General features: G+C 44.9%; 1 protein-coding gene and 1 long non-coding RNA gene across 3 annotated transcripts in view; one reads left to right on the forward strand and one right to left on the reverse strand.

Annotated features, from left to right (window-relative positions):
• Positions 1-5,101, reverse strand: part of RERE (arginine-glutamic acid dipeptide repeats) — a 424,113-nt gene extending 419,012 nt beyond the window's left edge. For both annotated transcript variants that reach the window (XM_043573708.1, XM_043573701.1), the window contains exon 1: positions 4,591-5,101. The gene's annotated coding sequence lies outside the window, so the exon portion shown is untranslated. The remainder of the gene's footprint in view (positions 1-4,590) is intronic.
• Positions 5,102-16,227: 11,126 nt separating this feature from the next.
• LOC122479900 lies at positions 16,228-24,941 on the forward strand. The gene is made up of 3 exons (XR_006296469.1): positions 16,228-17,363; positions 18,886-19,023; positions 24,804-24,941. It is a non-coding gene; the product is annotated as an uncharacterized LOC122479900 (long non-coding RNA).
• Positions 24,942-25,212: the final 271 nt, after the last annotated feature.

The following is a 25,212-nucleotide window of genomic DNA, read 5'->3' on the forward strand; positions in this document are numbered from 1 at the left end:
CAGAAGAATTCAGTATACACAACTTATTTTACTACTTGAATGTTTGATTACTGAGATTTGAGCAAGATGTTAAAGATTCAAAACTAATTTTAAATTTTTTTTTTAACGTTTATTTTTTTATTTTTGAGACAGAGACGGAGCATGAACGGGGGAGGGGCAGAGAGAGAGGGAGACACAGAATCGGAAACAGGCTCCAGGCTCTGAGCCATCAGCCCAGAGCCTGACGCGGGGCTCGAACTCACGGACTGTGAGATCGTGACCTGAGCTGAAGTCGGACGCTTAACCGACTGAGCCACCCAGGCGCCCCAAAACTAATTTTAAAAGTAATGAGTCGGGGCGCCTGGGTGGCTCAGTCAGTTAAGTGTCTGACTTTGGCTCAGGTCACGATCTCACAGTTTGTGGGTTTGAGCCCCGCGTCGGGCTCTGTGCTGCTGACAGCTCGGAGCCTGGAGCCTGCTTCGGATTCTGTGTCTCCCTCTCTCTCTGCCCCTCCCCTGCTCACACTCTGTCCCTCTCAAAAATAAATAAACATAAAAAAAAAACTTTTTTAAATAATAAAAGTAATGAATGCTTATTAAATCCATAATAATCTTCAACAGGCACTGGTTTTAGAAGGGCATAGGTCATATTCGTGTGTGTGTGTGTTTAAGGCACCTGGCATGTTTCTGTTCAATAGTACATATAATTGTTGCAGGACCTGACAGTAATTACCGCGCCACTTTTTTAAAATGTTTTGACTGACCACCAGGCCAAAATTGAAAAAGTACAATTTGTTTCTTGTACAATTTATTTCTGGCACATTTATTTCTTGATTTGAACTACCTTTTTGTTGTGAACCTTTTTGTTGTGAATTACTCTAGTCACCTTGCAACAAAACACTGGCAGAGAATATAATGGATTGAAATGACCAGACTCTATTCCTACTGAATAAATAATACATTTGAACTGTTCACACTTCACTGTAAAAGATATACAACTTTAGGGGTTACACTCTAAGTTGTGAAAGCAAAGTGGATCAGAAATCACATTCCTTAGAGCAGCCAGTCTGGAACAGAAGATGTTTATTCTATGCTGTCGCCCTTGCCTCTGCAAACCTCTCTCTCTAGCAATTCACTACATTAAAACAATTGAGATGGGGTAGGATGTGTGATAATAAAAATCCTTCCGGGGCGCCTGGGTGGCTCAGTCGGTTAAGCATCCGACTTCAGCTCAGGTCACAATCTCATGGTATGTGAGTTCGAGCCCCGCGTCGGGCTCTGGGCTGATGGCTCGGAGCCTGGAGCCTGTTTCCAATTCTGTGTCTCCCTCTCTCTCTGACCCTCCCCCATTCATGCTCTGTCTCTCTCTGTCCCAAAAATAAATAAAAACGTTGAAAAAAAAATTTTAAAAAAAAATTGTTTAAAAAATCCTTCCAGGCATTTATCAAACAAATTATCTCTGAAACTACACCTCGGATTAGAAGTCTTTAAGCAGGAATTTGGCCTTCTGTGTCAATCTGTGCACATGCTCATTTCACATTTTCTCGTCTGTGTTTTTTTTTTTTTTAATCTATTTCATAGAATAAGTCGTCCTATCAGACTTAATTTTATCTGTTTATACGACAATTGAAAACAACATTATTGCAACACAACACTATGACATCTGCAAAACTGCTGATTTCAGTGAGTTCCTCTCCCCCCCATCTCACCCCACAACTGCATTTAATCCCAGAAGAAAACCCCTGGGTCCAGTGCAAGGATTTTTCTTTTCTATAGAGCAGGTCTTTTTGATTTTTTACTAATAATACTGAAAACTTTTTTTTTAATGTTTTATTTATCTTTGAGAGAGACAGAGACAGAGCACAAGCGGGGGAGGAGCAGAGAGAGAGAGAGAGAGAGAGAGAGAGAGAGAGAGAGAATCCAAAGTAGGCTCCAGGCTCCAAGCTGTGAGCACAGAGCCCAACGCGGGACTTGAACCCACGGGAGATCATGACCTGAGCCGAAGTCAGGACGCCCAACCGACTGAGCCACCCAGGAGCCCAGATACTGAAAACTTTTTAAAGACTGCTAGTGTATATACAGTTTCCAACACCAAGAACCCAAATAAATCCCTTTAAATTTTGTTTAATATTCCAAGACAAACTATATTTCTCATCAGAGTATCAATTCAAAAGGGTCCTTAGAAGTCACTATGTGTAAATACTGATGATAATAGAACAAATTGTCATAACTCAGCCAATAACACATAAAGCCTCAACGCACCAGTACCAGTCAAAGGGCATCTGTATCAGCAGCTCAGGGAAGTGGCATTTGCAGGAAGGCACTACAATTGCGTTCAAAAGAAAATCATTAGGCCTCAGCCGTTACTCCCCTCCCCCGTTCTCTTCGTCAAGATCCTTGGAAGCAATTAACCAGTAGAAGGTGCTATTCTGCAACCCACAGTATTCACACCAACCTCCATCCTTGGCCCAGAGCTGGTTTTAACCCAGGTGGACTCTGTCATCCTATTCCTTGTCCAGTATTCAGGGAAGCCTCTCTACACCACTCCCCCACTTCCGCACAAAGAAAAAACCAGATCTTCTTTGATAACCCCTATTTACAAAACAAAACCAAACATGACAGTTCCATAGCCGGCATACCTGATTATCAACCATGAGGCCACTAATATGTCAAAACACACAGACACTCAAATACAATTTTCGTCATCTTAACTGAAACAATCCACCACTGCTACCTAGAAAAGACCCTGGTCATATTCACTACAATAAGAGTCAACGGAGCAAATCACTGTCCTCACCAAAGTCAGGGGCAATGAGGAATAGGAAAGCAGACTATAAGGCCGCGACGTAGAAAGAGGAATTTTATCTTTACATACACAAAAAAGAAAGAGCGGCAGAAACTAGAACTGCAAAGGAAAGAAGGCAGGTGGAGAAGAGGAGTCTCTGAACATGTTTGAGAGTGTCCTTTAGTTTCTAATATACTCTTCTGCCTCTTACAAGGTTGCAAAAAAAGGCCAGACATGAGATGGGTGAAAGAAAGCTGAAAAAGAAAAGCGTCCACCCTTCCCCCATCTTCTCTCCTCTCTCCCAAAAAGAGCTGTGTTTGTCTGTGCAAACCTAGTCCCAAATATGGGAGAGAGAGAATGAATGTGTGTATGGAAGAACAATGAGCCCTCAGCCTGGTATTGTGTGTGTGTGTGTGTGTGTGTGTGTGTGTGTGTCTGCCTCTGCCTCTGCCTCTTTTCCCTTCGACCTCAACAACAACAGGGAGAGCTGGAAGCCAGCTCTCCATGCAGGCCATCAAAATCAAAACTGGTTTATGATTTACGGGGGAATTAACTCAGCAAGCAAATCCATGGAAGGAAATCGCTACCCAAAGATGATTTTATTATTGTATAGATCCATCCTGTCTCCCCTCCCCCAACAGACTGAGACTAAAGAAACCAGTGCACACCAGACAAAAAGGTCTCTCTTTAAATGGAAAGCAATTATCAAAACTGTTTCTTATCTAAACATAGGATGCATTCATTTGTGTTCCACGAAAATGTTTTTTTGCAATTCGCCAACTTTCCCTTTTACTAGTTATCTTTTCTGGGTTTAAAAAATTTGCTTTGGGGAAAGCTATTTCAGGATTCATACAAAACTACTTTCTAAATGTCCCTTAAAATAGTAACACATACTGAAACATTTAAAGCACCCAGTTTCTCAAGGACACATTTTGCTTAAATCAATGTTTGAAGTCTGTAATCCAGAAAAAAATTGTAAGCAAACCTTGGAAAAGAGGCAGAGGAAAATGACAATTCAACAATGAATCATTTTGTTTTCCTTTCAACAACTTCTCAAGCAACCAGTTTCAAAGGAAACCTGCAATACTTTCCCCCTCCCCGCGCACACACAGGCACACACACGCGCGCGCACACACACACACACTCACAATCTATGTAAAACTACCTCTCTTCCTTTCCAAAACCTTAACAAAATAAAAATAAAAATAAAAATAAAAATAAAAATAAAAATAAAAATAGAAGCCACTCTCTTTCACAGAGCAAAACTCGAACATGGTAGTAAGAATCCTATTCTGCTCCAAGTGATTTTGGGTTAGTAATCACACAGAACAGAGAACTGGAGATTCAGAACACAAAGAAGGAATCTCTCCCTAATGGGAAAATGATACTTTAAGAAAAGTCCTCCCCCAAGACCCCCAAATCCACAAACATTCAAGAAATGTACACTGTGGGTCTTTGACTTCCTTTCCTTTCCCCCACTACCCCCCACCCCCAGTTCGGCCAATAATTCAGTCACATGAAACAGTTTAACCTCAGACAAGTCAAACAAGAGCATGAATAAGCAGCAGAGAGAGAACAGGGGTCAGCAGGCGAGTGGGACAGTGACCTAGCCCGCACAGGGCCGAAGAAGTCCCCGGCCCTTTATGCCCGCCCCCCCCCACCACCACCACCACCACCGGGCGCGCGCGGCTCGCACGCCGGCCTGCCCTTCCCGGCTCCCGGCGGACCCGGGCGTCCACGCCGGCCCCCTGCCACCCCATGTCCGTGCCCAGGACGAGGGGCCAGGAGAGAAGGTGGCCGCCACGCGCCGGCAACTTGGACACTTACCTTCCCCGGATGCGCTACACCATCAATGGAGGTGTGTTCGGCCGGCTCCCGGGAAAGTGGGGGACGGGGCGGGAGGCCCGCGGGGCTGGGGGCCGCCGGGCTCGGGCCGAGGAGGGGGCCGGCCGCGGGGACAGGGCCGGGGGCTGCAGGGGCTTCCCTCCCGTGACCTCGGGGGCGGTCTCCACTAGCTCCCTGCTCCTCGCTCGGCCGGTCCTTCAGGAGCGGGAGCCCAGGATCATGTCTGGTTTTGTTTTTCTGAGGGCGAGGGGCTCCCTGAGGATGATGGTGATTTTTTTTTTCCTCAACTAGGAGAGAAAATGAGGCAGAGACAAGGTGGGAGGCGAGCGAGGGGAGAGCACCGGGGAGGCGGAGGCGGGGGCGAGACCCGAGTCGGGCGAGCGTCTCGGGCGTGCGGGAGGAAGAGGAGGCTGGGAGCGCGGGGGGCGGCTCGCGAGCGTCTGTGGGAGCAGCGGCGCCTCGGCGATGGTGGCCGAGCCGCGGCGGGGCTGCTGCACCGACCCGCCGCCCACTCCGCGCTCGGGCCCGGCCCACCTCGCAGTATCGCGCCTCGCCATTGGCGCATCCGGAAGTGACGCGCGCGGAGGCCGGGCCAATGGAAAGCGGAGGGCGGGCGGAGGGGCGGGACTTCTTGCGTTCTATCTCTGTCTCTGTCTCTGTCTCTCTCTCTCTCTCCCTCTCTCCCTCTCTCCCTCTCTCCCTCTCTCCTTTTTTTTTTCCTTTCTAATAAAAAGAGCAGAAGAGAAGGAGGGGAGCGGCCGCGCTGTGCTGTGCCGACGCCAGGGCACGGGCTCGAGCGCGCGCTCCGGGCGGCGGCCTGGCGGTGGGCTGGGCCCCCCACCCGGGCGCGTCTTTGTGCGCTGCCGGGGTCGCGGCGCGCTGCGGGCAGGTCCCCCGGGCCGACCGCCCAGGGTCCCGTTGCTCTCGTTATTATCAGGGTCACAATTTGCCTTTTCAGCCACTTCAGACGCGGACTCCTATCCCGGGGCCGGGGGGGAGGGGGTGGGGGGCGGGGGACACGGAGCGGGTTGCAGTGATTCTCTTTAAGGACCCTTTCGAAATTCCGATGAGAAGGAACGTTTTCAAAATAAGTCTGTGGCAGAAGATTAAGAAAGAGTAAAACGAAATTCTCAGATCGCGCTGCTTCTTTGAAAAGAATATAGCAAAGATGAAAAGCGTGGAAAGTCTCATCAAGGAATAAAGGGACTAGAACCCCAGTCGCAGAGGGAATTTTAGACAGAGAGCAGTGTGCACAACCCTATGCCGTAAGTTTCACACACAAAAAATCCAAATACCACCTTTTTTTCTTTGAGAAGCATAGTATTCTGTCCCACTTCCCGAAAGGCTGGTAATCACGGGGTCTACGGTGCTGTAAGGGGAGAGAGGGGCAGGCCAAATGTTCATATTCTAGTTAATATAATTTATAGGAATGAGGGGTTTGGAAATTTTAATTATGACTAGCAGTTTTTGAAATGCATATCATGTTTATTGAGTTCTTTCACACACCCTGGCATGAATCCAGGGCGAATCATCAACCTATTGTTGGTTGGTTAATATACTGTAAATGCTATTGGTGTCCTTATACCATACACTCTCCCTGAAGGAGTTCAGATCTGTATATAATAGAATAATTAAGGGATAGAACACATGCAAAATAATTCGCTCATCTATTTCAAATAAAGTGATAATTTTCTCTTTGGAATATCTATTCAGATTATAATTTCCACATCCAGCAGTTTCTTTTAAGAATAATTTGGACTAGCAGATATTATTGGACTGTGACCCAAGAGAGCTAAAAACAAATAGGTCTGTGCCGTTACCTTTCTGAGTAACTTCCAGCAGGAAAAACCCTGTCTTGCTGCAATTCCTGCAGCTATGAAATGGGAAGAGTAGTTAGTAGCTCATTATATATCTAATAATGTGAGAACCGAATTTTACAGCATAATAAATTTCAGTAAAAGGCTCTGGACATCCTAGATATGGATGGAACTGTTCGACATCAGTTTGGAAATAATGAGGAGTAAAGGGTATTAGATGGCTTCAGTTTCCATCAAAATCTACATTTACAAGAGCACTCTTTCTATAAAGGTTCAGCCCTGTGGTGGGCAAATGGACCACAGGTTTTCAGAAGATGCCTGTGAATCCTACACTACCATTCAGCGGAGAGGAGAGACCCTCTCATGATCAGGAAACCACGTTTATTGTAGTATTAGGGCTTGCCATCACTTCATTTATTTAAAAAAACGTAGATCGGGGCGCCTGGATGGCTCGGTCGGTTAAGCGGCTGACTTCGGCCCAGGTCGTGATCTCGCGGTCCGTGAGTTCGATCCCCTCGTCAGGCTCTGTGCTGACAGCTCAGAGCCTGGAGCCTGTTTCGGATTCTGTGTCTCCCTCTCTCTCTGACTCTCCCTCGTTCATGCTCTGTCTCTCCCTGTCTCAAAAATAAATAAACGTTAAAAAATTAAAAAAAAAATTAAAAACCATAGATTAAGGGGCCCCTGGCTGGCCCAGTCAGTAGGGGCATGCCAGTCTTACTCTCAGGGTTGTGAGTTTACGCCCTATGTTGGACATAGAGCCTACTTTTAAAACATGTAGATTTAGGAGTCTCGAGATTTCACATTGTTACAAAGCATAACATTATGCTATCGCGCCATAAAATTAGCAAACTAGGTCTCTTTAACTGCAAAATCTCATGCAAGAATTGTGGTCCAGCCGTAAAGCTGGAGAGTACAGCCTTCCTGAGAGGCTGATAATGTAATAACAATACATCTTAATAAGGAAAACTATTAAACCATTGATTGAAAGCTTACTACATCCCAAGCACCATGCAAAGCATGTTGTATTCCTTGGTCCACTTAGTCCTGACAACAGCCCATGAAGTGTATTATTATCTCCATTTTAAAGGTCAAGAAACTGGGGCTTGAAGAAGTTAAATAACATGGTCAAGGTGAAAGAGGTCAAATATCTAGTGGGTTTTTTTTTTCCCCGCTATGAAATTAGAATGCATTTCCTAAATAAATCTCTTTTCAGCAAGCTTTAGAAAATGGGGATTACTTTTGGTTATTGAATTTGAAAATATCAAGAAGGATTTTTGTTAGTTATTTTGTGTATCTTACTAGAGGTAGAAGTGATTTTATTTTGTATGCAGAGGTCACATCAGAAACATAAACCATTATTTCAAAGAAGCTGGGAGAGGAGTGCCTAGGTGGCTCAGTCGGTTAAACTTCCAACTCTTGGTTTGGTCTCAGGTCATGCTCTCATGGTTGGGAAGTTCAAGCCCCAAATCGGGGTTCACGCTGCCAGTGAGGAGCCTGCTTGGGATTCTCTCTCTCCCTCTCCCTCCCTCAGCCCCTACCCCAACTGTGAATGTGCTCACTCTCTCTCTCTTTCTCTCTCTTGCTCTCAAAATAAATAAACTTAAAAAAATAAATAAAAGAAGCCAGGAGAAAGAGGGATTATTTAATAAGTGATGTTGGGACAACCAGATAACTATATAAGAAAAAAAATGCTGAAAAAAATGTTTTAGCTAGATTTATGTTATTCCTTTTTTTTTTTAATTTTATTTATGTATTTTGAGAGAGAGAGAGAGAGAGAGAGCGTGCGAATCCAAAGCAGGCTGTACACTGTCAGCCCAGAGCCCAACATGGGATTCAAACTCATAAACCATGAGATCATGACCTGAGCCGAAATCAAGACTCGGACACTTAACCAACACAGCCACCCAGGCACCCTAAGCATGCAACTCTTGGTCTCAGGGTCATGAGTTCACACCCCACATTGGGTGTAGAGAGAGACCTTACCATGGTCTTCAGGATTCTGTAAGCCTCTATTGAGCCTCTATTCGTTAGCTTGAATTTAAAAGTTTATTTTCTCTATAACCCACATTATAGGTTATGTTTACTCTTTTGTATATGTCAGATATTTTATGATTTGTTTTAATGACACCATGAAAGTAATTAGAGGAATACTAAAAGCTTTTCAAATCATGGATTGAAGGAGTTTTTTCTAAGCATAACAGAAAATCCAGAAGCCATAAAGGAAAAACACCAATAAATTTTAATGCATACATATTTTACATCTCTATAAGACACAAAAGAACAGCACAACAATGCAAGAAACAAAAAAATTGAGGGAAAATATTTTCAATACCTATAATATAATAATAATTATAATAAATTACCATAATATAACAAAGCTCTTACAAATTTGTAAGAAAAAATCAGAAAAATGGACAAAATATATGAACAAAAAATTCATAGAGAAATGTGTTCAATAAACATGATTCAATAATAATAAAATAAATGCAAATTAAAATACTCTCTCAGAGTAGGGAAAAAGTTTACCTTCACAATACCCAGTATTGATGAGGATGTGGGAAGACAGGCACTTTGATGCACTGTTGGTAAAAATGTAGTCATCCCCTTTTTTAGAACACAATTTGGCAACAACCTATGAAACAATTAAACACCCATACCTTCGACCCAGAAATTCTACTTCTAGAAAGCCATTCTACAAATAATCTTGCATAAATGTATAAAAATAATACAAACAGGGGCGCCTGGGTGGCGCAGTCGGTTGAGCGTCCGACTTCGGCTCAGGTCACCATCTCGCGGTCTGTGAGTTCGAGCCCCGCGTCGGGCTCTGTGCTGACAGCTCAGAGCCTGGAGCCTGCTTCCGATTCTGTGTCTCCCTCTCTCTCTGACCCTCCCCCGTTCATGCTCTGTCTCTCTCTGTCCCAAAAATAAATAAACGTTGAAAATAATAATAATAATAATACAAACATATATATAACTATATATAACTGCAACATTATTTATAATAGTGAAATCCTGAAAAAACCCAAACACCCATCAACAAAGAATGTTTAAATAAATTATAGTACAAACATACAATGGAATACTTTATAGATTTCAAAAAGAATTAGGTAAATCTGAGTTGATACAGAATGACGATCGGGATTCAGAGTCAAGTCATAGAACAATTATGCAAAAGTATGAATCTATTTGCATTTTTTAAAATTTTTTATTTATTTTTATTTTTTTATTTTAGAGAGGGGGGCAGGGGTTGAGGGAGAGAGCGAGAGAATCTTAAGCAGTCTTCACATTCAGCACGGAGCCCAACTTGGGGCTTGATCCCACAAACCTTAAGATCATGCATGACCTGAGCCGAAACCAAGGGTCAGACACTCGACTGACTGAGCCACCCAGGCACCCCTATTTGATTTTTAAAAGGACGAGTTTGTAGGGGCGCCTGGCTGGCTCAGTCAGTTGAGCATGCAGCTCTTGATCTCAGGGTTGTGAGTTCAAGCCCCATGCTGGGTGTAGAGATTACTTAAAAATAAAAAAAAAAAAAGATCTTTTTAAAAAGAGGGACAAATTTGTATCTGCTTCAAAAATGTCTAAAAACACATTCACCAGGAAAATGTTTGTAGTGAGTCCGCTGGGCATGGAATGAAGAGTAACGAGGGAACAGGAGACAGACTTGATTTCATTTGACTCTGTTCTGTTTGATTTTTTTCTCTTCATATCAAGCATGTATAATTTTTATAATTTAAAAAAAAAAGAATTCAAGTTCTTTGAACATATGGCTGGTAACTAGCCTTCATAATTCACCAGAAGTACTCAAGCTTTAGAACAAGTAAATTATTTTCCTCTAAAATGCCTTCGGCAAAACTGGGGTGCTTTATCAAGCCTGGTAACAGACTGAAGCTTGTTTCTAGGCATTTTCTTTGAAATTGCCTTCCAAGATTATGTGGTGCAAACGCCAGCCAGCACTGTGCCCCAGCCACCTCCCTTTGCACTTTTTTTTTTTAATGTTTGTTTATTTATTTTTGAGAGAGAGATAGAGAGCGAGCAGGGGAGAGGCAGAGAGAGAGAGGGACACAGAATCCCAAGCAGGTTCCATGCCATCAGCACAGAGCCTGATGTGGGGCCCGAACCCACAAACCATGAGATCATGACCTGAGCCGAAACCAAGAGTTGGATGCTTAACCAACTGAGCTACCCAGGCGCCCCTGCACTTTTTCAGGTGGAGCCAGAACAGAGCTCACTACTCCTGCCCACCGTGGTCTGTCTGCGGATGCTTAACGCTCACCTTAGGTTTACCGACACCGGGGGTTCGCTTCACAATGTGTTGTACATCAGAATTGCTGCCTCCTCAATCTTTTCTCTCAGAGCCAGTAAGTAACCCCCGATGGCCTTTGACAGTCCCTCCACTGAGCCAGAAGGGAGCCCTGGGTGATTCCGGCCCTTACTGCAGGAGGCACCTGTCACACATGCAAAAACATGTACAAAAGTGAAACAAACAGGGGCGCCTGGGTGGCTCAGTCGGTAAAGCATCTGACTTCGGCTCAGGTCATGATCTCATGGTTCACAGGTTCGAGCCCCGGGTCAGGCTCTGTGCTGACAGCTCAGAGCCTGGACCCTGCTTTGGATTCTGTCTCTCTCTCTCACTCTCTCTCTCTCAAAAATAAGTAAACATTAAAAAAAAAAAATTTTTTTTTTAAGTGAAACAAACATCTTTCCAAAATTCAAAGCCCTTTTCCTTTGTGCGGATGTGACTGATTATGGACGGCAATTAAGGTTCTCCACTCAACTCCAGACTCCGATGAATTTTCTTTCAACCGAAGTAGAGGTGGGTCTATACACCAACACACCTACAGGTAGATCTCAAGGAAACCCTGCTCCGCTAAACCATCAGATCCAGTGATCAATGATGCTTTTCTCTGAGTTACGCTTAGCCAGCCAACGCCACAGCATGCTGTCCGGAGGCAATGGGTGCCTTTGGGATGAGATCTAAACCCAACATCTGACCTCTGACCACATGTGGTCATTGAAAAGTCTCGTAGGGCTTCATGAAAGAATTAAGGGGAGGAGATGCTGATTTTCATTGTCCTGGCCCAATTCCAAGTTTGATCGTTCTCAGTCCTCCTCCTTTGTCTGCCTGCCATCTCACTGAGACGTGCTAGTCCTCGGTTCCTGTTATAAACAGCTGTCCACTGTTACCCGAGCAAGCCAGAGAGCCGGCAAACTCCACCCTGGGGAAAGCTGCATTTCAAGATAAACATTTCCTCCGCATCTTTGGTAAATTACTTAGATTTACCTTGGAGGAAAGGTACAGTTTTCTAGAGAGAATAAAGGCATAGTAATGGGGAGTTAAAAATTATCCACAAGCCCTGTTTTGTCTAAACGGTGAACAAAGAAGACCGGAATTGATCACAAAGGGGCCCTCAGAAGGGGGAGTCCATAGGAAATAAATCTGAGATTCTGACATTTTATTTGGGAATCCAGAATTTAATCTTAAGCATTGATGAAGCAGGGGCTATTTGGCACCAAAATGCATTTCTTCAATCTAAGGCGTATTTACAAACAGAGCAAACAGGCAAGTGACTCTGTAAACCAAAGGAAACGAAACACATCCTCTGCCGTTCGAGCTTCAGTGTCTACGTTGGTCATGTCTTGGCCCCTCAATTTAATGCTCCCTCCCTCCTTTTCATTCAACACAAGACATCTTAATTTCAAAATGTCATCCCCAAAGGTTTCCTTCTAATGCTCCAACTTCCAGAGTAATTACTCTCTTTAATCTTAAAAAGACAATTTAGGGGCACCTGGGTTGTTCAGTCAGTTAAGCGTCCGACGTCGGCTCAGGTCATGATCTCACAGTTCATGAGTTTGAGCTCTGTGCTGACAGCCCAGAGCGTGGCACCTGCTTCGGATTCTGTGTCTCCCTCTCTCTCTGCCCCTCCCCCGCTCATACTCTGTCTCTCTCTCTCTGTCTCTCAACATTAAAAATGTTTTTTAAAATTACTCTTAAAAACTCTGTTAACCTTTTACTTTTTTTAATATATATTTTTTAAATTTTTTAACGTTTATTCATTTTTGAGAGACAGAGAGTGAGCAGAGGAGGGTCAGAGAGAGAGAGGGGGACACAGAATCCGAAGCAGGCTCCAGGCTCTGAGCTGTCAGCACAGATCCCAAAGTGGAGCTCGAACTCACAAACCTTGAGATCATGACCAGAGCTGAAGCCAGTTGCTTAACCGATTGAGCCAGCCAGGTGCCCCTACCCTCGATACATGCCAAAATAGTTAACCTTGGGGCACCTGGGTGGCTTGGTCGATTGAGCATCCAGCTTTAGGTCACGATCTCATGGTTTGTGGGATCGAGACCCATGTCAGGCTCTGAGCTGATGGTGTGGAGCTTGCTTGGGATTCTCTCTCTCCCTCTCTCTCTGCCCCGTCCCTGCTTGCACATGCTCTCTCTCTCTCTCTGTCTCTCAAAATAAACATTTAAAAAAAGTATTTTAAAAAATAGAATAGTTATCTTTATGGTGGATGTTTGACCTCTTTTAAGTTTATTTACTTGTTTATTTTTAAGTAATCTCTACCCCCAACATGTGACTCGAATTCATGACCCCAGGATCAAGAGCCACATGCCCTTTCAGCCAACCAGGCACCCCAATGCTTGGCTTTTCTTATAGAGAAAATACAAAAGAAGCAGACCACAAAATACAGAATGTTCATATTCTTTTGATCAATAAAAACGTCATAAGAGGGGCAGCTGCCTGGCTCAGCAGTCAACTCTTGGTCTCGGGGTTGTGAGTTCGAGCCCCACATTGGGTGGAGATTACTTAAAAATAAAATTTGTTTAATTAAAAATGTCATAAGAATGATTTCCCAAACATCCCCCCAAAAGGCCGTCAACCAATCTCCAAAAGAGCCCCATTACCTTCAAATTAATAGCAAATTCTTACCACAGATATAGGAAAGAGAACGCCTAGACAAACTGTGATGGCTCTTTGCTATACACGGAAGTATGTTCCTCCTCTAACCTAGGAATACACAACTACAATCCCGGGGTGAAAGGAATCGTCTAGAGTCAGGGAGAGGTGACAAAGGGACAGAAAAACTTTGGGTAAACTGATTACCACTAATAAAGGAAATGGATTTCAGTCTCTGTAATTAAGGATAAAGTGCAGGAATAACAATACTTGGTTATATTTATTTATTTATACTGACTCTTGATTTCAGATCAGGTCATGATCTCATGGTCCCTGGGTTCCTGGGTTCCTGGGTTCCTGGTTCCTGGGTTCAAGCCCTATGCCGCGTTGGGCTCCTTGCTGTCAGCAAGGAGCCCGCTTGGGATTCTCCCTCTCCCTCTCTCTCTGCCCTTCCCCACTAGTGCTCTGTCTCTCTCTCAAAATAAATAAGCAAACATTGAAAAAATTAAATATAAATAGATTTTTTTTATAATCTTACAGAATTTTTTTTAAACTTCTTTTAGAAGCCCCTGATAATATACTCATGAAGATGCACTCCCGAACCCAAAACAGAAATCAAATAGTATGGGTTAAAGACTCAAATGTGAAATGCAAAACTACAGAAATTTTAGATACAATGTATGAGAAGCTGTTGAATAAGACCTAAAAAGCACAACCTGGTGAAAGACACAATTGACTAAAATGATCTCAAAGACTTCTTATGAAAAATTACATTAAAATAAGCGGGAATCACATGTTGGGAAACGATCACTGTAATTTCCATAAGCATGACAGGATTAGTGATTAGAATCCATAAAGAATGCTTATAAATCTATTCAAGTTGGGGCCCCTGGGTGGCTCAGTCGGTTGAGCATCCGACTTCAGCTCAGGTCATGATCTCACGGCCTGTGAGTTCGAGCCCCGCGTCGGGCTCTGTGCTGACGGCTCAGAGCCCGGAGCCTGCTTTGGATTCTGTGTCTCCCTCTCCCTCTGCCCCTCCCCTGCTCATGCTGTGTCTCTCTCTCTCTCTCTCTGTGTCAAAAATAAACATTAAAAAAAATCTATTCGAGAAAGACAACCCAACAGAAAAGTGGTCGAAGGTAAGAACAGAGAATTGGCAGGGGCACCTGTGTGGCTCAGTCAATTGAGCATCCAACTCTTGATTTTAGCTCAGGTTATGATCCCAGGGCTGTGGGATCGAGCCCTGCACTGGGCTGCACGCTGAGCTGGGAGTCAGCTTGGGATTCTCTCTCTCCCTCCCTCTATACCCGTCTGCCCTGCTTGAGCCTGCTCAATAAATACATACATACATACATACATACAGAAGTAAAGAACAGACAATCGGCAGAAGACTCTGTATGTGCAGTAAACACAAAACGATGTTCCATCTCTCATGTCCTCATTCTTGGCAGTTTCAATACACACATAGATGACCCTTCTAACAACTGGCTTCTTGTGTGTGTGTGTGTGTGTGTGTGTGTGTGTGTGTATGTGTGTGCACATGCATGTGTGTATGTGTTTTAATTGTCAAATACACATAACAATTTATCATCTTCATCATTTTTGAGTGTGCAGCTCAATAAAGTACATTCACACCGTTGTGCACCAGCCTCCATGTGCAAGATGAAAATCTTGCAAAATCAAAACTCTATATCCATGAAACAACAACTCCCCATTTTGCCCTCCTCCGCCAGCCCCTAGAAACTACTATTCCGCTACTATTTCTGTTTCTATGAATTTGACCACTCTAGATACCTTATATAAGTGAAATCAAACAGTATTTGCCTGGCTTATTTCAGTTAACATAACATCTTTGTATTGATTTGCTAGGGCTGACGTACAAAGTGCCACAGACCCAATGGCTGAAAACAGAAATGTATTTTCTCACAGTTCTGGAGGCTGTAAGTCTGAGATCAAGGTGCCAGCAGGTCTGGTTTCTCCTGAGGCCTCTCTCCTTGGCTCATAGGTGGCTGCCTTCTGATTGTGTCCTCACCTGGCTTTTTCCATGTGTGTGCATCCCTGGTGTCTCTTACTCTTCTTTAAAAAAAAAAAACTTTTTTTTTTCAGGTCACCTGGGTGGCTCAGTCAGGTAAGCTTCCGACTTCAGCTCAGGTTATCTCACGGTTTGTGGGTTCGAGCCCCGCATCGGGCTCTGTGCTGACAGCTCAGAGCCTGGAGCCTGCTTCAGATTCTGTGTCTCCCTCGCTCTCTGCCCCTCCCCCACTCATGCTCTGTCTCTGTCTCTCCAAAATGAATAAACATTAAAAAAAAAAGAATTAAAAAAATGCACATGAAGCCCTCATAGTTGACTGTGGACATTGCTTAACTACATGTAAGATTGAGTTCACTCATAGTCAGTATGAGTATATAGCAGATTTAAGCTTTGGCATTGACTACTGTCAGGTGTAAATTTTTGAAAACTTTTTTTTTTAATTTTTTTTTCAACGTTTATTTATTTTTGGGACAGAGAGAGACAGAGCATGAACGGGGGAGGGTCAGAGAGAGAGGGAGACACAGAATCGGAAACAGGCTCCAGGCTCTGAGCCATCAGCCCAGAGCCCGACGCGGGGCTCGAACCCACAGACCACGAGATCGTGACCTGGCTGAAGTCGGACGCTTAACCGACTGCGCCACCCAGGCGCCCCTGAAAACTTTTTTTTTAATGTTTATTTTTGAGAGAGAGAGAGAAAGACAGAGGGTGAGCAGGGGAGGGGCAGAGAGAGGAGACACGGAATCTGAAGCAGCTTCAGGCTCCGAGATGTCAGCACAGAGCCCAACACGGGGCTTGAACCCACGAACCATGAGATAATGACTTGAACCGAAGTCGGACATTTAATCGACCGAGCCACCCATGTGCCCCATTGAAAACTTCTGAATGAAGTTGATTATAACACTTTGGGGGGAAAAACTACTTAGTTGAAGTCACTGAAATGTATCAAATCAACTTTTGTGATCTCATTTAAAATAAATTCTCTGTCCTCTAATATTTCTATTAACTCATGTGAATACAGATTAAAATAGACAAATGTTAAGTATACAGAGCTACGGGCATTGTTTAATTTCAAGTATTCTCTGAGAACATGTGATTAGACCGTGTATAGATAATGGTGTGTATATGTGTTCCGGAAGAATTCAGATTCTTGTCTTCCTGAAATAAATCTGAGTTGGTCCTAATACCACATCCCCAGTGACTCGACGCCCTCCTCCTCTTCTGTGTCTGTTTACATTCCATGGTCAAGCACTGTACCCTCTGCCTTCCACACACCCTCAGCAACCTGCCTCCTCACTTCCTAATATTCCCTGGGCCAAACCACAACCCTGGTGATAATTCCAACTTGCTGCCTGCTCGGCACCTGCACCTGCCCAGCCAAATGCGTCTGGCATCACACGGCCTGGTTTCATTTTAAATTCATGACCACAAACCTCAAGTGGACTCTTAATGCCCTTGGCAATCATAGGATACTTAACCCAGGTTCACTTCTCACCCAATGCTCCAGCAAGTTATTCACCTCCCTTCCTCCCTCCTCAAACCTCCAACCCCCCTCCCTTCTTTCTGAGGTCACTGTGGATATTGACGTGATCAGCAGAGGAAGTCCGCAGACTGCCCACTCCCCACATCTATCTCTCCATCTCTGAACCCCACCCGCTGGCTTCCTGCCTGCTACTGTAGATGAATCACCTACAGTCCTATGGAAGTCTAGCCCTCTGCTTTGACCCCTCCCCTCCCATCATTCATGAGTACCACTCAGCCCTTCGCCCCTTTTTCTGACACATCTTTTTTATTTTTATTTTTGTTTATTTTTTGCTGTCTGCTGGACCAAAACTTTTCCTACCGACAATGCCACGGAGCCCCGTGTTGCTAGAACGGAGAGCCAATTCTGTCTGCCACTTTCCTGATCTATTTGCAGTTTTTGATACAACTGATCGCGACCTCCTACCTGACAGACTCTTTCGGCTGGGCCTCCGGGACACGATCCTCCAGGTTTCCTGTTGCCTCACAAGTGAGTATTTCTCAGTGTTTTTCAGTGGTTCCTTTGCTTCTCCCCAGCCTCTGAGTGTTGTAGCCCCCAGGTTTAGTCCTTTTCTGCACCTACAATCCGTCCCCTGTTGATTCCATTCCATTCACTGTCATGACTTTAAAGACCACCTAATTGCTGATCATTCTCAAGTGTACGTCTCCGACCCAGACCTCCCTCCTGAACCCCAGACTCCTATAGGCCAAGGGCCGGCTCAGCATCTCCACCTGGATGTCTCAGGTATGTCAACTTTAATATCCCCAAACTAAGCACCTGCCCACCTGAGGTCTTCCCCATCTCAGTCAATAGCAACTCCATTCTTCCAGGTGCTCAAACTAAAACCTTTGAGTCTTTCACATCCACATCCAATCCATCAGAAAAATCCTATTGGCCCTGCCTTCTAACGATGTCCATGAGCTGACTGCTTCTTACCACCTCTGCCACTACCATCATAGTGCAAGTCACTGTCGTCTCTTGCTTGGATTATTGCAGTGGGCTCTTAATTTCTGACCCTCTAGATAGTCTATTCCCAATTTGGTAGCTGTGATTTTTTATAGTATAGGTTAGGGCGCCTGGATGGCTCAGTGGGTTAAGTGTTAAGCGGGTAAGTGGGTTAAGCTCTTGGTTTTGGCTGAGGTCATGATCTCACAGTTCGCGGGGTCGAGTCCCACATCTGGCTCCTTACTGACAGCTCAGAGACTGCTTGGGATTCTCTCTCTGCCCGTCCCCTGCTGCTTGTGCTCTCTCTATCTCTCTGCCCCTCCCCCTGAAAGTAAATAAATAGGGGTGCCTGCGTGGCTCAGTTGGTTAAGCGTCCAATTTTATTTCAGCTCAGGTCATGATCTCATGGTTTGTGGGTTCGAGCCCCGTGTCAGGCTCTGTGCTGACAGCATGGAGCTTGCTTGGGATTCTCCTTCTCCCTGTCTCTCTGCCCCTCCCCTGCTCATGCTTGCTCTCTCTCTCTTTTAAAAATAAATACACATTTTAAAGAAAGAGAAAGAAAGAAAGAAAAAAAGAAAGAAAGAAAGAAAGAAAGAAAGAAAGAGAAAGGAGGAAAGAAAAAAAGAAAAAGAGAGAGAAAGAGGAAGGAAGGAAGGAAGGAAGGAAGGAAGGAAGGAAGGAAGGAAGGAAAGGTAGGTTAGATTCTCTCACTGTGCAGTTCAAAACTTGACAATGGCCCTGTATCAGTCAAGATGATCCCGGTTATGTTGTGGTAACAAATAACCCCAAAATTTCAGGGACTTAAAATAGCGATCATTTCTGGGGCACCTGGGGGGCTCAGTCGGTGAAGCGTCCAACTCTTGATTTCAGCTCAGGTCATGATCTCACAGTTCATGAGCTCGAGCCCCAAGTCAGGCTCTGAGCTGACAGTGTGGATCCTGCTTGGGATTCTCCCTCTCTCTCTCTCTCTCTCTCTCTCTCTCTCTCTGCCCCGCCCCCCGCTCACACAAGCTTTCTCTCTCCCTCTCTCAAATAAATAAACAGTGATCATTTCTTTCTCATGCAGCACATCCATCTGAGGCAGCAGCAGGGAGCCGCTCGTCACCACCGTTGATCGGAGACTGGGGCTTTCAGCTCAGGATCCTACTTGGATGACTCTGGTCGCCTTGGCAGAAGAGTAAAAAGCTCTAGAAAATTATCACTGGTAATCAACTGCCTCTAAAGCGAATTCTCAAAGCTCAGTGGCCAGAACTGTTCGCACGGCTTGATACGTCCTTAAGACAGCCAGGAAGTGTCATCCCACTCCATTCTGAGGGCCGGGAGCTAGAAATACGTGGTGCTCTCCTGAACACCATGGGCTCCCAGCAGTGCTCAAGGTAGAAAAGCACAGTCCTCACACCAGCTTGTGAAGCTCTGCATTAGCAGCCGTCGCCCCCACCTCTCTGGCCTCACCGCCCCCTGCTCTCTCCCTGCTACCGTTAACCATTGCCTCCGAGACGCCTTCCCTCCGCCTGCGTGGCTCTTCCTTCAACGATCTGTACGATAATTCCTTCCCCTCGTACCCTGACCGGTTTACTTCAAATTGTAATCCACCCCTTCTCCGTCGCTAATCCTCACCCTGCTCTCTACACGCACACCTGCGCAAAAACTTCACGAGGGCAGGGAAGGCAGGGGCCGTGTCTGTTTTGTCCACGGATGTGCCCCCCACAAGCCAAGCCCAGATCAGCACCTGCACAAGACAGGAGCTCAGGAATTGTCGCTTCAGTGAATGATCCTCACTAGTGGTCAGGAAAATACAAAGGAAACCCGCAAAACATTGCCTCACACCCATGAGATGATAAAGCGTACAAGTGTGACAGTTGCAAGCCCTGATGAGGAGTTAGTGAGAGGAAACTCCTGCGCTGCTCAAGAGTGCACGCTGGGTGCAGCCACTCTGGGCAATCTGGCACTCTGGAGTCAAGTCCAAGGTAAGTGCGAATCGTTACGATCCGGCAATTTCACTTCCCAGTGTTCACCTTGAAGAACCCTCATCCATGGGGCGCCTGGGTGGCGCAGTCGGTTAAGCGTCCGACTTCAGCCAGGTCACGATCTCGCGGTCCGTGAGTTCGAGCCCCGCGTCTGGGCTCTGGGCTGACGGCTCAGAGCCTGGAGCCTGTTTCCGATTCTGTGTCTCCCTCTCTCTCTGCCCCTCGCCCGTTCATGCTCTGTCTCTCTCTGTCCCAAAAATAAAATAAAAACGTTGAAAAAAAAATTTAAAGAACCCTCATCCACATATGTGCAAGGAGCCATGCAAAAAGATGTTCACAACAGCATTGCTTACAATAGGGGAAAAAATGGAAACAACTAGAATTTCCATCAGCCAGACACTGGATAAATGATTGTCATATCCGAGGGACCATCGTAAAGCAGTTACAATGAATTATTTTATAAGTATTGACTTCCAGTGTGAGGAGATTGGAAGCTGCTTTCATTCACACAGCAGGAAACCAAGCTGAGAAATCTGAAAATCTGCAATTATTTTTAGACCTGTCAGAGAACTGAGGTCACAGGGCAAGCTGCCAAATTGGGAGAGGTGAACTCAAAGGTGCAGAGAATCACAACTTACCTGAGCAGAAACTCCACGGGAACCAGTACCTGAGAAGGTATTCTAGGCGACATATTGCTGGAGGCTCAGCGTGGATAAGCTTGAAAGTTAAAAACTCCAGGGGCCCCTCACACTTGTGAGTTTTACCCCCAGGAGCCCTTCCAGATCCTCACAGTAAAGACCCAGAAAAAAAACCCCTCACACCTCAGCAGGGGAGAGGGGAAAGGAGCCGTTTTGGTATATAGCCCGAGGATTCTGTTCCTCTTAACAAGCCCTGTCCTCAAAAGAAACCATTTCACCAGAGCCTCATAGACCCAAGAGAAGGGAAATATCCAGCTGCAACCCCCTCGAGCCTTTCTACCTTACCAAAGGGCGCAAGGGAGCCGAGAAGCCCTGGGCAGTCACAGCCCACAGGCACAGGCTCACCAAAAGACCAAGACCTCATACTCTACACCCACCGTGTCCTATTCCAACTGCAGAAAATCACAGGCAAAGACAAATTTTGAAAGAGGCCAGAGGAAAAGGACTTACCTATGGAGGAGAGGAAAGAATGACACAGAATTTCCCTTTGGAAACCATGCAGGCAAGAAACGGATGGAAATATTGAAAGTGTTGAAAGAGGGGCACACCTGGGTAGCTCAGTCGGTTAAGCATCCAACTCTTGATCTCCGCTCCGGTCTTGATTGATCTCAGGGTTGTGAGTTCAGGCCCCACACTGGGCTCCGGGCTGGGCATGAAGACTACTTAAAAAAAAAAATTTTTTTTTTTAAAAACATTGACCCGGGGGGGCGCCCGGGTGGCTCAGTCAGTTGAGCGTCTGACTTTGGCTCAGGTCATGATCTCACAGTACGGGAATCCAAGCCCCGCGTCGGGCTGTGTGCTGACCAGAGCCTGGAGCCTGTTTCAGATTCTGTGTCTCCCTCTGTCTCTGACCCTCTCCAGTTCATGCTCTGCCTCTCTCAATCTCAAAAACAAATAAACGTTAAAAAAAATTTTTTTTGAAAGAAAAAACATTCACTAACTTAGAATCCTGTACCCAGTGAAGTTATCCTTCAAAAGTCAAGGAGGCAGACGCCTGGCAGGCTCAGTCAGAAGAGCATGCGACTCTTGATCTCGGTGTCATAAGTTTGAGCCCCACGTGGGTGTAGAGATTACTTAAAAACAAAAACATCTTTTTTTTTAAGTTATTTATTTATTTATTTAGAGAGAGAGAGAGAGAGAGAGGGAGAGAGCATGAGCAGGGGAAGGGCAGAGAGAGAGAATCCCAAGCAGGCTCCTTGCTTATCAGCACAGAGGCCAAGGCGGGGCTTGATCCCATGAACCATGAGATCTTGACCTGAGCCAAAATCAAGACTCGGACACTTAACCTACCGAGCCACCCAGGTGCCCCCAAAATAAAAAAATCTTTTAAAAAGGAGTAAGGAGAAATAAAGAATTTCTCAAACCAAAAACAGAGAATTTGTTGCCAAGTAGGCATACTTTCCAAGAAGTATTAAAGTGAGTTCTTCATAGAGAAGGAAAGGACATTGGTCAGAACTCAGATCTACAAAGAAAGGACTCTTCCTTTCTTCAGTCAGTACACTATGTGACTCTTGATCTCAGGATCAAGACCATAGGTTCGAGCCCATGTTGGATGTAGAGATTACTTAAAAATAAAATCTTTAGGGGCACCTGGATGGTTCAGTGGGTTGAGTGTCCGACTTCAGCTCAGGTCATGATGTCACAGTTCATGAGTTCAAGCCCTGCATTGGGCTCTGTGCTGACAGCTCAGAGTCTGGAGCCCGCTTCAGATTCTGTGTCTCTTTCTCTGTCTTCCCCTCCCCCATTCACGCTGTCTCTCTCTCTCTCTCTCTCTCTCAAAAATAAACATATAAAAAAAAATTGTTTTAGGGGCGCCTCGGTGGCTTAGTCGGTTAAGTGTCTGACTTCGGCTCATGCTGTGATCTCACCATTGGTGAGTTCCAGCCCCATATCAGGCTCTATGCTGACAGCTCAGAGCCTAGAGCCTGCTTTGGATTCTACGTCTCCCTCTCTCTTTGCTCCTCCCCCATTTGTGCTCTCTCTCTCTCTCTCTCTCTCTCTCTCTTTCTCTCAAAAATAAATAAATATAAGAAAACTTTTTTAATAAAAAGTAGAAAATCATAAAAAATAAAATAAAATCTTTAGGGGCACCTGGATGGCTCAGTCGGTTAAGTGTTCGACTCTTGATTTTGGCTCAGGTCATGATCTAAAGGTTCATGGGTTAAAGCCCTGCATCGGGCTCTGTGCTGACAGTGTAGAGCCTGCTTGGGATTCTCTCTCTTCCTCTCTCTCTGCCCCTCACCTGCTTATGCACGTGTGTTCTCTCTCCCACAAAATAAATAAACATTTTAAAATAATAAATCTTAAAAAAATAAAAGTAAAAATCTATTTGTTATGTTCTGTACTTAGAATGTTAAGGAAAATTTTTTTTAAAAATTTAAGAAAAATAGTAGCCAATGAGATGCCTGGCTCACTCAAGGGGTAAATCATGTGACTCTTGATCTCAGGGTTGTAAGTTCCAGCCCCACAGTGAATGTAGAGATAATTTATTTTTTCTTTTTTTTTTTTAAATTTTTTGTAACGTTTATTTATGTTTGAGACAGAGAGAGACAGAGCATGAACGGGGGAGGGGCAGAGAGAGAGGGAGACACAGAATCGAAAGCAGGCTCCAGGCCCTGAGCCATCAGCCCAGAGCCCGACGCGGGGCTTGAACTCAAGGACCGCGAGATCGTGACCTGGCTGAAGTCGGACGCTTAACCGACTGAGCCACCCAGGCGCCCCGAGATAATTTAAAAATAAATTATCTTAAAAAAAAAAAAAGGCACCTGGGTGGCTCAGTCAGTTAAGCATTTGACTTTGGCTCAGGTCATGATCTTGCAGTTGGTGAGTTCAAGTCCTGCGTTGGGCTCTGGGCTGACAGCTCAGAGCCTGAAGCCTGCTTCGGATTCTGTGTCTTCCTGTCCCTCTGACCCTCCCTCGCTCATGATCTGTTTCTGTCTCTGTCTCTGTCTCTCTTTGTCAAAAATAAACATAAAAAAAATAAAATAAAATTTACCTTAGAATCTTATGATGTTTCATCAGGGTAGAACCCTTGAAGTCACCTAGTCAGACTCTGGTCTCAGCATCTTAAATATTATTGATTACTGTTTGGGTTGAATTGTGTCCCTAGTCCTAACTCCTATTCCCTCAGAATGTGACCTTGCTTGGAATAAGGTTGTTGCAGAGACAATGAGTTAAGATGATGTCATATTGGAGTAGGGTGGGTCCTTAATCCAATAGGACTGATGTCCTCATAAGAAGATGACCATGTTAGGGGCACCTGGGTGGCTCAGTCAGTTGAGCGTCCGACTTAAGCTCAGGTCATGATCTCGTAGTCTGTGAGTTTGAGCCCCGCATCGGGCTCTGTGCTGGCAGCTCAGAGCCTGGAGCCTGCTTCGGATTCTGTGTCTCCCTCTCTCTGCCCCTCCCCTGCTCATGCTCTCTCTCTCTCTCTCTCTCTCTCTCTCTCTGTCAAAAATAAATAAACATTAAAAAAGAAGATGACCATGTTAAAAAAAGAAAAAGATGGCCACGTAGAGATACAGACACAGACACTCAGGGAGAAATCCATGTGAAGATGGGGACAGAGGTTTGAGTGATGCGTCTACAAGCCAAGGGACACCAAGGGTGGCTGGCAGCCACCAGGAGCCAGGAGAGACACCTGGAAAAGATTCTCCTTCAGAGCCCTCAAAAGGAAGCAACCCTTGGGTGCCTGGCTGGCTCAATGGGGTGTGCTACTCTTGACCTTGGGGTTATGAGTTTGAGCCCCATCTTGGGTGTAGGGATTACTTAAAAATAAAATCCTTTATAAAATAAATAAAATCTTTTATAGATGATATAGATAGATATAGATATAAATTTACATATACATACACATATACATATACATATACATATACATATACATATACATATACATATAATTTTCTTTCCAGAAAGATAGCAGCGATGCCGACATCTTAGTTTTGGACTTTTAGCCTCCAGAACTGCAAGGCAACAAATTTCTATTGTCTTAAGCCACCCAGTTTGTGGTACTTTGTGAGAAATAAGGAAACTAACAGAATAATCTTGTTTCGGTGGGTTTCACCTCCTGACGTGTATCACAATAAGCATCTTTGAAACACAAGACTCTACCAGCACACATTCCACACGCTCTCAGCACAATGACGTCATCACATGTCACACAGCTTCTGCAAACCCCCACTGTGCACCTGCCCTGGGATGAGAGCGACAAAGGCAAGTAACATCTTAGTTTGTTATGAAATGTTTTTGACCTCACAGACCCCAAAAAAGGGTCTCTTGAGAACTGCCTACTAATCTAAATCCCTTCTTTTTTATAGATGCAGAAACTGAAGCTTAAGGATAGGAAGGAGACTCCCCTCAGCTTTGGGCTAATTTGAGTCTCAGCTTCCTGACTCAACTGTGGGGGTTCCTTGAACAACAAAGCCACAGAACAAATGTTTAGAGGAGGGGCAAAGGCAAGTAACTTGTGTGAAACCAACTAGTTAGTCTAGACTAGACAGTGCTTTATTCTTTGTTATATCATTAAGTACAAGTCCTTCCTCCTCCTTCCCTTCTTTTCTTCCTTCCTCCCTCCTCCTTCCTTCCTTCCTTCCAAGTAAGCTCTACGTCCAACATGAGGCTCGAACTCACGACCCTGAGATCAAGAGTCATGTACTCTACTGACTGAGCCTGCTGGGTGCCCCAAGTACAGGTCCTCTAAATTGACTTGTGCACAACACTCGTTTT

This window comes from Prionailurus bengalensis, chromosome C1 (genome assembly GCF_016509475.1).
Source record: "Prionailurus bengalensis isolate Pbe53 chromosome C1, Fcat_Pben_1.1_paternal_pri, whole genome shotgun sequence".
Taxonomy (NCBI): domain Eukaryota; kingdom Metazoa; phylum Chordata; class Mammalia; order Carnivora; family Felidae; genus Prionailurus; species Prionailurus bengalensis.